The 13,838-nt window shown below is 42.4% G+C and overlaps 1 pseudogene; it reads right to left on the bottom strand.

Moving 5' to 3' along the window:
- Positions 1–636: 636 nt before the first annotated feature.
- LOC106570510 (vegetative cell wall protein gp1-like) overlaps positions 637–13,838 on the bottom strand; it is a 50,217-nt pseudogene continuing 37,015 nt past the window's right edge.

Raw genomic sequence — 13,838 nt, forward strand, 5'->3', positions numbered from 1 at the left:
TCTCTCTCTCTCTCAATTTGTTCAAAACTGTTAAACTATTGTCTTTCTCTCTCTTTGAGTCAACTACTCACCGCATTTTATGCACTGCAGTGCTAGATAGCTGTACTGTAGCTTATGCTTTCAGTACTAGATTCATTGTCTGATCCTTTGATTGGGAGGACAACACAGCTGCAAAGTCAAAACTGGCTATATTGTAAAAATGTGCTTTTTCGTCTTTATTTTAGGTTTGGGCTAGGCATTAGGGTTAACAGTGTGGTTAAGGTTAGGGTTAAAATCTGATTTGATGACTTTGTGCCAGCTATTAACCTGTGCCTCTTAATGGAATTACTGAGTTTGGGTAATCCAAAAGTTATGTTACCGATTATAATGTTGGACAGGTAACTGTGGTTGTGGTGATGGTTGTGGTGCTGGTTGTGGTTGTGGTGCTGGTTGTGGTCATGGTGATGGTTGGGGTTGTGGTGGTGGTTGTGGTCATGGTGATGGTTGTGGTTGTTGTTGGGGTTGTGGTGGTGGTTGTGGTCATGGTGATGGTTGTGGTTGTTGTTGTGGTGGTGGTTGTGGTCATGGTGATGGTTGGGGTTGTGGTGCTGGTTGTGGTGATGGTTGTGGTGCTGGTTGTTGTTGTGGTGCTGGTTGTGGTCATGGTGATGGTTGTGGTTGGGGTTGTGGTGGTGGTTGTGGTCATGGTGATGGTTGTGGTTGGGGTTGTGGTGGTGGTTGTGGTGCTGGTTGTGGTTGTGGTGCTGGTTGTGGTCATGGTGATGGTTGTGGTTGTTGTTGTGGTGGTGGTTGTGGTCATGGTGATGGTTGGGGTTGTGGTGCTGGTTGTGGTCATGGTGATGGTTGTGGTTGTTGTTGTGGTGGTGGTTGTGGTCATGGTGATGGTTGTGGTTGTTGTTGTGGTGGTGGTTGTGGTCATGGTGATGGTTGGGGTTGTGGTGCTGGTTGTGGTCATGGTGATGGTTGTGGTTGTTGTTGTGGAGGTGGTTGTGGTCATGGTGATGGTTGTGGTTGGGGTTGTGGTGATGGTTGTGGTGCTGGTTGTTGTTGTGGTGCTGGTTGTGGTCATGGTGATGGTTGTGGTTGGGGTTGTGGTGCTGGTTGTGGTCATGGTGATGGTTGTGGTTGGGGTTGTGGTGGTGGTTGTGGTCATGGTGATGGTTGTGGTTGGGGTTGTGGTGATGGTTGTGGTGCTGGTTGTTGTTGTGGTGCTGGTTGTGGTCATGGTGATGGTTGTGGTTGGGGTTGTGGTGCTGGTTGTGGTCATGGTGATGGTTGTGGTTGGGGTTGTGGTGGTGGTTGTGGTCATGGTGATGGTTGTGGTTGGGGTTGTGGTGCTGGTTGTGGTCATGGTGATGGTTGTGGTTGGGGTTGTGGTGGTGGTTGTGGTCATGGTGATGGTTGTGGTTGTTGTTGTGGTGCTGGTTGTGGTCATGGTGATGGTTGTGGTTGTTGTTGTGGTGCTGGTTGTGGTCATGGTGATGGTTGTGGTTGTGGTGCTGGTTGTGGTCATGGTGATGGTTGTGGTTGTGGTGCTGGTTGTGGTCATGGTGATGGTTGTGGTTGGGGTTGTGGTGATGGTTGTGGTCATGGTGATGGTTGTGGTTGGGGTTGTGGTGGTGGTTGTGGTGCTGGTTGTTGTTGTGGTGCTGGTTGTGGTCATGGTGATGGTTGTGGTTGGGGTTGTGGTGCTGGTTGTGGTGCTGGTTGTTGTTGTGGTGATGGTTGTGGTTGGGGTTGTGGTGGTGGTTGTGGTCATGGTGATGGTTGTGGTTGGGGTTGTGGTGGTGGTTGTGGTGCTGGTTGTTGTTGTGGTGCTGGTTGTGGTCATGGTGATGGTTGTGGTTGGGGTTGTGGTGCTGGTTGTGGTCATGGTGATGGTTGTGGTTGGGGTTGTGGTGGTGGTTGTGGTCATGGTGATGGTTGTGGTTGGGGTTGTGGTGGTGGTTGTTGTTGTGGTTTTGATTGTGGTGGTGGGGGTTGTGGTTGTCATTGTGGTTATGGTTGTGAGGACCTGTAAATGTGGCAGGTGCATTCCCTGGACAGCTGACTGGACAGGATCGACTGGGAGAGAAGGAGAACAGTGGAGACGTCTCTGTACCTTCAGTATCCTCTGTACCGTCCACAAACCTGGAAGGTGGAGAAGAGAGAAGAGAGAGAGAGACAGTGAAATAGAAAGAGAGAGAAGCGGAGGGAGAGGAGGAGAGGAAAAGAGGGAGAGAGAGGGGGAAGGGAAGGGAGAGAGAGTGACAGATTAGACATGTGGACTGATAGACAACTGACTAAAATAATTGACGAGTCAGTAGATTGCGCGATAGTATTAGCTGTTACCTAGGGCTGAGGTTGGAGGGGTCTAGCGTGGTGAGAGCTGTCTGGTGGATCTGGATCTTCTTCCTCAGTTTCCTAGTGCTCTGGTGTGTTACTTCTCTGCCGCGGTGCAACTCTCTCCCCATCCCGGCTCTACCCGGTGGAGACTTCCCAGAAGACACCTCTCTGGTGTACAGGACGCTGTTCCGCACCAATTCCGGAGATACAGATGCCAACTCATCTTCCTCCTCCTCTTCCTCCTGGTTCTCAATGATGGATGGATAGCACTGGATCACTCGTCCGTTGCCTCTCCCCTCTGTCTGCAGAGAGCGAGGAGAGAAAGAAAGAGGATGTAGGACAGAGAGCATTTGTTGGAAATTTAAACATCATTCCCTTAGTCTTCATTTAATTTCACAGACAGACAGGCAACATCACTTCTGTTTGCAGTCAAACTCAATTTTGGGGACGCCTAGTTATACTGATGAATCTGGGCGCTACGGAATTGAGAGAGCAGAAGATTGCTGTAAATATTTATTTTATTTAACCTTTATTTAACTAGGCAAGTCAATTAAGAACAAATTCTTATTTACAATGAGGGCCTACACCGGCCAACCCACCCCTAACCCGGACGACGCTGGGCCAATTGTGCGCCGCCCTATAACTAAACGGCTGTCTGGAACAGACAACACCATTGAGACCAGTACAGGATTCCATTGTACTGTGTGTCAGCCAAACGTCCACCTCAGAGTAGAATGTTCTATTTCCATAACAACTAAAGTTCTCTCAGGGTTCTGTGCTGCCAAGGCTGACTCAAGCACCTGCTCAGGTAACTAGTAGCTGCAACGGATTACATTTAGAAAGTTACCTACCCAACCCTAGCTGTAATGAACAGCGTGAACCTGACCTCAATGTTTGTCATAACCTTTGAACACCTAATGAGTCAGATCTAGACTGCTAATCACATGCAATATGAGATGCTGATGGAGTAAATAAAATTGGAATTTATAAGCAGAAAATAGCATGAAATGTCTTTTGATTGATGACCTATGTTCTCATTCTTAGTCAAAAGAAAATCACAGTTGAGGTTATTGAATCCAACTACTGAATGAGATTCAAAACGCTCATTGAAACAGCTGATGTCTAAATTATTACTGGCTCTGTGTACGCATGTACACTCGCACACACACACTACCCCCCTACACCCTCCTTCACACACTGCAGCCCCCCTACCCCTCTCTGTTTAATAACCTGATCTAATACTGTTCCCACATTTCTACTCCTAATTCCATCACTTCCTCTTGTGAATAATGAATGGTGCTCCACTCTGCTGTGTAATTGAACGAGTCGCCAAAGTTTCCCCGGCAGTCCGTCAATCAAATCAGCTCTTAAATTCAAACTTCCCCCACCAATTAATATCCCTCCATCACCTCATCCCTCATTCCCCTCCTTCTTCTGCCTCCGAACCCTTCCTCCCATCTCTCCATCACCATAAAAACTAATTCATTTTGGGGCAGTTTTTAAAGGGGCTCTGGGAGGCCATTCAAAAAACCCCCAGGATAATTTCTAGAACCGCTGACTCTATAAAGTCTCAGTTCAATCCTATTTTCTTTGTTTTACATAAGAAAGACCCAACATTGTTAGAGGAATGTTTGAGAACTGTTATTGGATATATTGGACATTGTTTCAATATCATAGTTATAATTGTCACATACACTGGATAGGTGCAGTGATATGTGTTGTTTTACAGGGTCAGCCAAAGTAGCACAATAGGTACAGTGAAATGTGTTGTTTTACATGGTCAGCCAAAGTAGCACGATAGGTACAGTGAAATGTGTTGTTTTACATGGTCAGCCAAAGTAGCACAATAGGTGCAGTGAAATGTGTTGTTTTACATGGTCAGCCAAAGTAGCACGATAGGTACAGTGAAATGTGTTGTTTTACATGGTCAGCCAAAGTAGCACAATAGGTACAGTGAAATGTGTTGTTTTACATGGTCAGCCAAAGTAGCACAATAGGTGCAGTGAAATGTGTTGTTTTACAGGGTCAGCCAAAGTAGCACAATAGGTGCAGTGAAATGTGTTGTTTTACAGGGTCAGCCAAAGTAGCACAATAGGTGCAGTGAAATGTGTTGTTTTACAGGGTCAGCCATAGTAGTACGATAGGTACAGTGAAATGTGTTGTTTTACAGGGTCAGCCATAGTAGTACGATAAGTGCAGTGAGATGTGTTGTTTTACAGGGTCAGCCACAGTAGTAGGGCACCCCTGGAACAAGCTAGGGGTTTTGTGCTTTCTTCAAGGGCACAGACGGGGTTTTCACCTTGTCAGCTCTAACCACTAGGCTACCTGCTGCCCCCAGTGTCTGCTGAGCCAGTACCTGTGTGTCCAATGGTTTGGTGGACAATCTGGATATGACCTGTAAAAAGATGGAAGAGAAAAGGGAGTGAATTCAACATGTCTATATTGTTAGCACAGCTCAACCCAGATGTTATCCTTCCTCTCAGAAACTGTCAGTGGTGGAAAAAGTAACCAATTGTTATGCTTGAGTAAAAGGAAAGGAAAGGGAAAGGGATACCAGTTGTACAACTGAATGCATTCAACTGAAACCCAACCCCTCTGAATCAGAGAGGTGCGGGGGGCTGCCATAATTGAAATCCACGTCTTCGGCGCCCGGGGAACAGTTGCCCAGGGGCAGAACGACAGATTTTTATCTTGTCAGCTCGGGGATTCCATCCAGCAACCTTTCGGTTACTGGCCCAACACTCTAAGATACCTTAATAGAAAATTACTCAAGTAAAAGTGAAAGTCACCCAGTAAAATACTACTTGAGTAAAAGTCTAAAAGTATTTGGTTTTAAATATACTAGTATCAAAAGTACATGTAATTGCTCAAATACACTTTAAAATTCATAATATTAAACAAACCAGGCAGCGCAATTTTCTTGTTTTTTAAATGTATGGATAGCCAGGGACACACTGCAACATTCAAACATAATGTGGGGCGGCAGGTAGCCTAGTAGTTAGAGCGTGGGACTAGTGACCGGAAGGTTGCAAGATCGAATCCCTGAGCTGACAAGGTAAAAATTGGTCGTTCTGCCCCTGAACAAGGCAGTTAACTAACTGTTCCTAGGCTGTCATTGAAAATAAGAACTTGTTTTAACTGTCTTGCCTAGTTAAATAAAGGTAAGATAAAAAAATGTTTTACAAACAAAGCATTTGTATTTAGTGAGTCTGCCAGATCAGACGCATTAGGGATGACCAGGGATGTTCTTTTGATAAGTATGCGAATTTGACCATTTTCTGTCCTGCTATGCATTTAAAATGTAAGAAGTACTTTTGGGTGTCAGGGAAAATGTATGGAGTAAAAGTAAAAGTAGTGAAGTAAAAGTAAAAGTTGTAAAAAAATGTAATAGTAAAGTACAGATACCCCAAAACAACGATTTAAGTAGTACTTTAAAGTATTTTTACTTAAGTACTTTACACCACTGAAAACTGTGTCATACATAATGTTGTTACAGGAAATCTCTTCTGAGATAACCCCTCTTCTAACCTTCCCCCAAGTCTCTGTCCTTATTTTGGGGTGCCGCTCTCAATACTTTAGTTTCACATGTTGCCCTGCAGCAGTGTCTGAGGGTGTGTGTGAGTGTTGGTTCTTCTATCCTTGTGGGGACCTAAAATCCCCAAAAGTCCACCCAAGGATAGTAAAACAAGGACAAAGGCTATTTTAAGCTTAGGGGTTAGGTTTAAAATTAGGGTTAGGGTAAAGGGTTAGTGGTTAAGTTATGGGTTAGGTTTAGGGTTTGGGTTTGGGTTTGGGTTAGGGTTAGGGTTATGGTAAGGGTAAGGGTTAGGTTTAGGTAAAGTAGGATATTGAATGGAAATGAATATTAGGTCTCCATGAGGATAGAAGAAAATAATGTGTGTGTGTGCATGTGTGCGTGTGCGTGTGCGTGTGCGTGTGTGTGTGTGTGTGTGTGTGTGTGTGTGTGTGTGTGTGTGTGTGTGTGTGTGTGTGTGTGTGTGTGTGTTTGAAAGTGGGCCAGTGTTATTTGGGCAGCAGGAGGAGACACACCTGACTGTAATTACAGCAGCAGCCCAGGCTACTTCTGCACTTCATCTTCTCTCTCTCTGTCTCTGTCTATATCCTCACTCACTCTCTCTCTATAAATATCCTCACTCTACCTCTCTTCACTCTCTCTGTCTCTGTCTATATCCTCACTCACTCTCTCTCTATATATATCCTCACTCTACCTCTCTTCTCTCTCTCTGTCTCTGTCTATATCCTCACTCACTCTCTCTCTATATATATCCTCACTCTAACTCTCTTCTCTCTCTCTGTCTCTGTCTATATCCTTACTCACTCTCTCTATATATATATCCTCACTCTACCTCTCTTCTCTCTCTCTGTCTCTGTCTATATCCTCACTCACTCTCTCTCTATAAATATCCTCACTCTACCTCTCTTCACTCTCTCTGTCTCTCTCTCGCTGTGCTCACACTACCTCGATTCTTACTGTGAAATGAAACAATGTTTAATAGTAGTGACAACAGGACTAGAATAAAAATATTGTTAAGTGGTATTAATTTGGCATTAAATATAATATACCAGTAAACATGACTTATGTGGTACTAGTGTCATGGCAGTACTGGTGTCACTGATAGTAATACTGGTGTGTGTGTGTGTGTGTGTGTGTGTGTGTGTGTGTGTGTGTGTGTGTGGTGTGTGTGTGTGTGTGTGTGTGTGTGTGTGTGTGTGTGTGTGTGTGTGTGTGTGCATGTGCACAGAGAAAAAATTGAAATAATAGAAAAATAATAGCACAAGGAATAAATACACAATGAATAACGATAACTTGGCTATATACACAGGGTACCAGTACCGAGTCCATGTGCAGGGGTACGAGGTAATAATTTGAATATATACACAGGGGACCAGTACCGAGTCCATGTGCCGGGGTACGAGGTAATAACTTGGATATATACACAGGGGACCAGTACCGAGTCGATGTGCAGGGGTACAAGGTAATAACTTGCCTATATACACAGGGGACCAGTACCGAGTCCATGTGCAGGGGTACGAGGTAATAACTTGGCTATATACACAGGGGACCAGTACCAAGTCCATGTGCAGGGGTACCAGTACCGAGTCCATGTGCAGGGGTACGAGGTAATAACTTGGCTATATACACAGGGGACCAGTACCGAGTCCATGTGCAGGGGTACCAGTACCGAGTCCATGTGCAGGGGTACGAGGTAATAATTTGACTATATACACAGGGGACCAGTACCGATAGATATTTAGGTAATTGAGATAGATATTTACACATAGGTAGGGATAAAGTGACTCGTTAACAGGATAGATAATAAACAGTAGCAGCAGCGTATGTGATGAGTCAAAAGAGTTAGTGCAACAAGCTTCAATGCAGAAGGTCCGGGTAGCTATTTGTTAACAATTTAACTATCTATTTATCAGTGTTATGGCTTGGGGGTAGAAGCTGTTTAGGGTCCTGTTGGTTCCAGACTTGGTGCATTAGTACTGCTTGCCGTGTGGTAGCAGAGAGAACAATCTGTGACTTGGGTGACTTTGCCAATTCTGAGGGCCTTCCTCTGACACAGGCTGGTATAGAGGTCCTGGATGGCCGGGGAGCTCGGCACCTGTGACGTACTGGGCCGTACACACTACCCTCTGAAGCGCCTTGTGGTCGGATGCCAAGCAAATGCCATACCAAGCGGTGATGCAGCAAGTCAAGATGCTCTCAATGGTGCAGCTGTAGAATGTTTGGAGGATCTGAGGGCCCATGTCAAATCTTTTCATCATCCTGAGGGGGAAGAGGTGTTGTCGTGCCCTCTTCACGGCGGTGTTGCTGTGTGTGGACCATGATAATTCCTTAGCGATGTGGACACTGAGGAACTTGAAGCTCTCGACCAATAGAGGGTATTTAGCTCATCTGGTAGGCTCACATCACTGGACAGCTCGCGATTTGCTTTCCCTTTGTAATCCGTGATAGTTTACAAGCCCTGCAACATCCGACAAGCATCAGAGCCGGTGTACTAGGATTCGATCTTGGTCCTGTATTGACACTTTGCCTGTTTGATGGTTCGTCGGCGGGCGTAGCGGGATTTCTTATAAGCGTCCGCATTAGGGTCCCACTCCTTGAAAGCGGCAGCTCTAGCTTTTAGCTCAGTGCGAATGTTGTCTGTAATCCATGGCTTCTGTTTGGGATATGTACTTGCGGTCACTGTGGGGACGATGTCGTCAATACACTTAATAATGATGCTGGTGACTGATGTGGTGTACTCCTCAATGCCATCGGATGAATCCCGGAACATATTCCAGTCTGTGCAAGTGAAACAGTCCTGTAGTTTAGCATCCACTTCATCGGACCACTTCCGTATTGAGCGCGTCACTGGTACTTCCTGTTTGAGTTTTTGCTTGTAAGCAGGAATCAGGAGGAAATAGTTATTGTCAGATTTGCCAAAGGGAGGGCAAGGGAGAGCTTTGTATACGTCTCTGTATGTGGAGTAAAGGTGATGAAGAGTTTTTTCCCCTCTACTTGCACAGGTGACATGCTAGTAGAAATTAGTTAAAATGGATTTCAGTTTTCCTGCAGTAAGGTCACTGGCCACTAGGAGTGCCGCCTCCGGATGAGTATTTTCTTGTTTACTTATGGCCCTATACAGCTTGTTGAGCATGGTCTTAGTGTGTGTGTGTGTGCGTGCCTGCTTCCATGTTTAACTGTGTAGGTGTTTTACGTCACTCACATGGCGCTCGTGTCCCTCCCTCAGGTTGTATGTGAGGTCCAGCTGGATGTCTTGGACAAAGCGGCTGGTGTACTCTGGGTAGAGGTCCAGTACCTCGTACAGACCACTCAGGTTGATACACTGCAGGTCACAGTAGGTTAGGGCCTTCACATCTGCGTTGGTCTTTATCACCCGGTCATCTATAGACATGTTGGCCCCGATCAGGTCACCCTTACCTGGGGAGGGAGAGGGAGTGGTGGAGGTTTCAGACAGAGAGTTCTAAACATAGAAATATAATTTCTAGAATAGACAAAGCCCCATACCATGTAATTTCTAGGGCTGTACTTCTGTGTCATGGAATGTTCTTAATATATGGTCATAAGTTAAAAACACAAAACAGAATCTGATCAGTCATAGATCATAGTTAGAATACAACATATAATATGTTTCATGTCATAAAGTCACACTATCTTTCTGTTTTCATAGACTGTTTACTCTGCCCTCATTTTCTTGTGTGTACTGTGTTGGATGTCTGATTAGATTTGATTAGGATCTCTCTTTGGGGGGGGGAGCGGAAGAGATGGGCAGTATTTCTGTTACATGTGTTTGAAATATGTATTTAATTTACTTCAATTACTATTTTGTGGCCCCCTTTCACCCTGCATTGGTATCAAAAGTCTGATAGCCTTATGGTGTGATAAGAGTGTTGGCTAACTGAACTAAATACACTACAAGACCAAAAGTGCGTGTTAGATAGATAGCAGTGGTGTAAAGTACTTAAGTAAAAATACTTCAAAGTACTTTTGGGGGGTATCTGAACTATACTTTACTATTTATATTTTTGGCAACTTTTAATTTTACTTCACTACATTCCGAAATAAAATGTATTTTTTACTCCATATATTTTCACTGACACCCCAAATTTACTGGTTACATTTTGACAGGAAAATTGTCCAATTCACACACTTATCAAGAAAACATCCCTTGTCATCCCTACTGCATCTGATCTGGCAGACTCACTAAACATAAATGCTTCATTTGTAAATTATGTCTGAGTGTTGGAGTGTGCCCCTGGCTATCCGTCAATAAAAAATTAAAAATGTTTGCTTAATATAAGGAAAATAAGGAATTTGAAATGATTTATACTTTTACTTTTACTTTTGATACTTAAGTACATTTTAGCAATTCCATTTACTTTTGATACTTAAGTATTTTTTTTAAAACATAATACTTTTAGACTTTTACTCAAGTAGTATTTTACTGGGTGGCGTTTAGTTTTGAGTCATTTTCTATTAAGGTATCTTTACATTTACTCAAATATGACAATTTAGTACTTTTTCCACCACTGATAGATAGTTAGTTAGTTCGATAGTTGGTTAGTTCGATAGATAATTAGATAGTTGGTTAGTTCGATAGTAAGTTACATAGATAGTTGGTTAGTTCGATAGTTGGTTAGTTGCTTAGTTCGATAGTTGGTTAGTTGGTTAGTTCGAAAGTTGGTTAGTTTGATAGTTGGTTAGTTCAATAGTTGTTAATTCAATAGATAGTTGGTTAGTTGGATAGTTGGATAGTTGGTTAGTTCAATAGTTGGTTAGTTCGATAGATAGTTGGTTAGTTGGATAGTTGGATAGTTGGTTGGTTCGACGGTTGGATAGTTGGTTAGTTCGATAGATAGTTGGTTTGTTTGACAGTTAGTTGGTTAGTTCGACAGATAGTTGGTTAGTTCAAAAGTTAGTTGGTTAGTTCGACAGTTGGTAGGTTAGTTCGACAGTTGGTTAGTTCGACAGTTGGTTAGCTAGTTCAATAGTTAGTTGGTTAGTTCAACAGTTGGATAGTTGGTTAGTTCAACAGTCAGTTGGTTAGTTCGACAGTTGGTTAGTTCGACAGTTGGTTGGTTAGTTCGACAGTTGGTTGGTTAGTTCGACAGTTGGTTAGTTCGACAGTTGGTTGGTTAGTTCGACAGTTGGTTGGTTAGTTCGACAGTTGGTTAGATCGACAGTTGGTTAGTTCAATAGTTAGTTGGTTAGCTCGACAGTTAGTTGATTAGTTCGATAGTTGGTTATTTCGATAGATAGTTGGTTGGTTAGTTCGACAGTTGGTTGGTTAGTTCGACAATTGGTTAGTTTGACAGTTGGTTGGTTAGTTCGACAATTGGTTAGTTTGACAGTTGGTTGGTTAGTTCGACAGTTGGTTAGTTTGACAGTTGGTTAGTTCAATAATTGGTCGGTTAGTTTGATAGTTAGTTGGTTAGTTCGACAGTTGATTAGTTGGTTAGTTCGATAGTTAGTTACATAGGTAGTTGGTTAATTCGACAGTTGGTTAGTTAGTACGACAGTTGGTTAGTTTGTTCGACAGTTGGTTAGTTAGTTCGACAGATGGTTAGTTCAATAGTTGGTTACATAGATAGTTGGTTAGTTCAATAGCTGGAAAGTTTGTTAGTTTGACAGTTAGTTGGTTAGTTCGATAGTTGGCTAGTTCGATAGATAGTTGGTTAGTTGGTTAGTTGGTTAGTTCGACAGTTAGTTGGTTAGTTCGACAGTTTGTTGGTTAGTTCGACAGTTGGTTAGTTGGTTAGTTGGTTAGTTCGATAGTTGTTTAGTTCGATAGTTAGTTACATAGATAGTTGTTTAGTTCGACAGTTGGTTAGTTCGATATTTGTTTAGTTCGATAGTTAGTTACATAGGATAGTTGGATAGTTGGATAGTTGGTTAGTTCGACAGTTAGTTGGTTAGTTCGATAGTTGGTTGGTTCAATAGATAGTTGGTTAGTTCAATAGTTGGTCAGAGGGTTAGTTCAATAGTTGGTTAGTTCGATAGATAGTTGGTTAGTTGGTTAGTTCGACAGTTGGTTGGTTAGTTTGACAGTTGGTTGGTTAGTTCGACAGTTGGTTAGTTCGACAGTTGGTTAGTTCAATAGTTAGTTACATAGATAGATGGTTAGTTGGATAGTTGGTTAGTTCGACAGTTAGTTGGTTCGACAGTTAGTTGGTTAGTTCGATAGTTGGTTAGTTCGATAGATAGTTGGTTGGTTAGTTCGACAGTTGGTTAGTTTGATAGATAGTTGGTTGGTTAGTTCGACAGTTGGTTGGTCAGTTTGACAGTTGGTTAGTTCGACAGTTGGTTGGTTAGTTCGATAGTTGGTTAGTTGGTTAGTTCAAAAGTTGGTTAGTTCGATAGTTGGTTAGTTCGATAGATAGATAGTTGGTTAATTCAATAGTTGGTTAGTTCGATAAATAGATAGATAGATAGATAGATAGATAGATAGATAGATAGATAGATAGATAGATAGATAGATAGATAGATAGATAGATAGATAGATAGATAGATAGATAGATAGATAGATAGATAGATAGATAGATAGATAGATAGATAGATAGATAGATAGATAGATAGATAGATAGATAGATAGATAGATAGATAGATAGATAGATAGATAGATAGATAGATAGATAGATAGATAGATAGATAGATAGATAGATAGATAGATGGTTAGTTCGACAGTTGGTTGGTTAGTTCGATAGTTGGTTAGTTGGTTAGTTCAAAAGTTGGTTAGTTCGATAGTTGGTTAGTTCGATAGATAGTTAGTTGGTTAATTCAATAGTTGGTTAATTCAATAGTTGGTTAATTCAATAGTTGGTTAGTTCGATAGACAGACAGATAGACAGACAGACAGACAGACAGACAGACAGACAGACAGACAGACAGACAGACAGACAGACAGACAGACAGACAGACAGACAGACAGACAGACAGACAGACAGACAGACAGACAGACAGACAGACAGACAGACAGACAGACAGACAGACAGACAGACAGACAGACAGACAGACAGACAGACAGACAGACAGACAGACAGACAGACAGACAGACAGACAGACAGACAGACAGATAGATAGATAGATAGATAGATAGATAGATAGATAGATAGATAGATAGATAGATAGATAGATAGATAGATAGATAGATAGATAGATAGATAGATAGATAGATAGATAGATAGATAGATAGATAGATAGATAGATAGATAGTTGGTTAGTTTGACAGTTGGTTGGTTAGTTTCACAGTTGGTTATTTCGACAGTTGGTTAGTTCGATAGTTAGTTACATAGATAGTTGTTTAGTTCGATAGTTAGTTACATAGATAGTTGTTTAGTTAGATAGTTGGTTAGTTCGATATTTGTTTAGTTCGATAGTTAGTTACATAGATAGTTGGATAGTTGGATAGTTGGATAGTTGGTTAGTTCGACAGTTGGTTGGTTCAATAGATAGTTGGTTAGTTGGTTAGTTCAATAGTTGCTCAGAGGGTTAGTTCAATAGTTGGTTAGTTCAATAGATAGTTGGTTGGTTGGTTAGTTTGACAGTTGGTTAGTTCGACAGTTGGTTAGTTCAATAGTTAGTTACATAGATAGATGGTTAGTTGGATAGTTGGTTAGTTCGACAGTTAGTTGGTTAGTTTGACAGTTGGTTGGTTAGTTTGACAGTTGGTTAGTTCGACAGTTGGTTGGTTAGTTCGACAGTTGGTTAGTTCGACAGTTGGTTAGTTCAATAGTTAGTTACATAGATAGATGGTTAGTTGGATAGTTGGTTAGTCAGTCAGTCAGTCAGTCAGTCAGTCAGTCAGTCAGTCAGTCAGTCAGTCAGTCAGTCAGTCAGACAGACAGACAGACAGACAGACAGACAGACAGACAGACAGACAGACAGACAGACAGACAGACAGACAGACAGACAGACAGACAGACAGACAGACAGACAGACAGACAGACAGACAGACAGACAGATAGATAGATAGATAGATAGA

This window comes from Salmo salar, chromosome ssa14 (assembly GCF_905237065.1).
Source record: "Salmo salar chromosome ssa14, Ssal_v3.1, whole genome shotgun sequence".
NCBI classification, from domain to species: domain Eukaryota; kingdom Metazoa; phylum Chordata; class Actinopteri; order Salmoniformes; family Salmonidae; genus Salmo; species Salmo salar.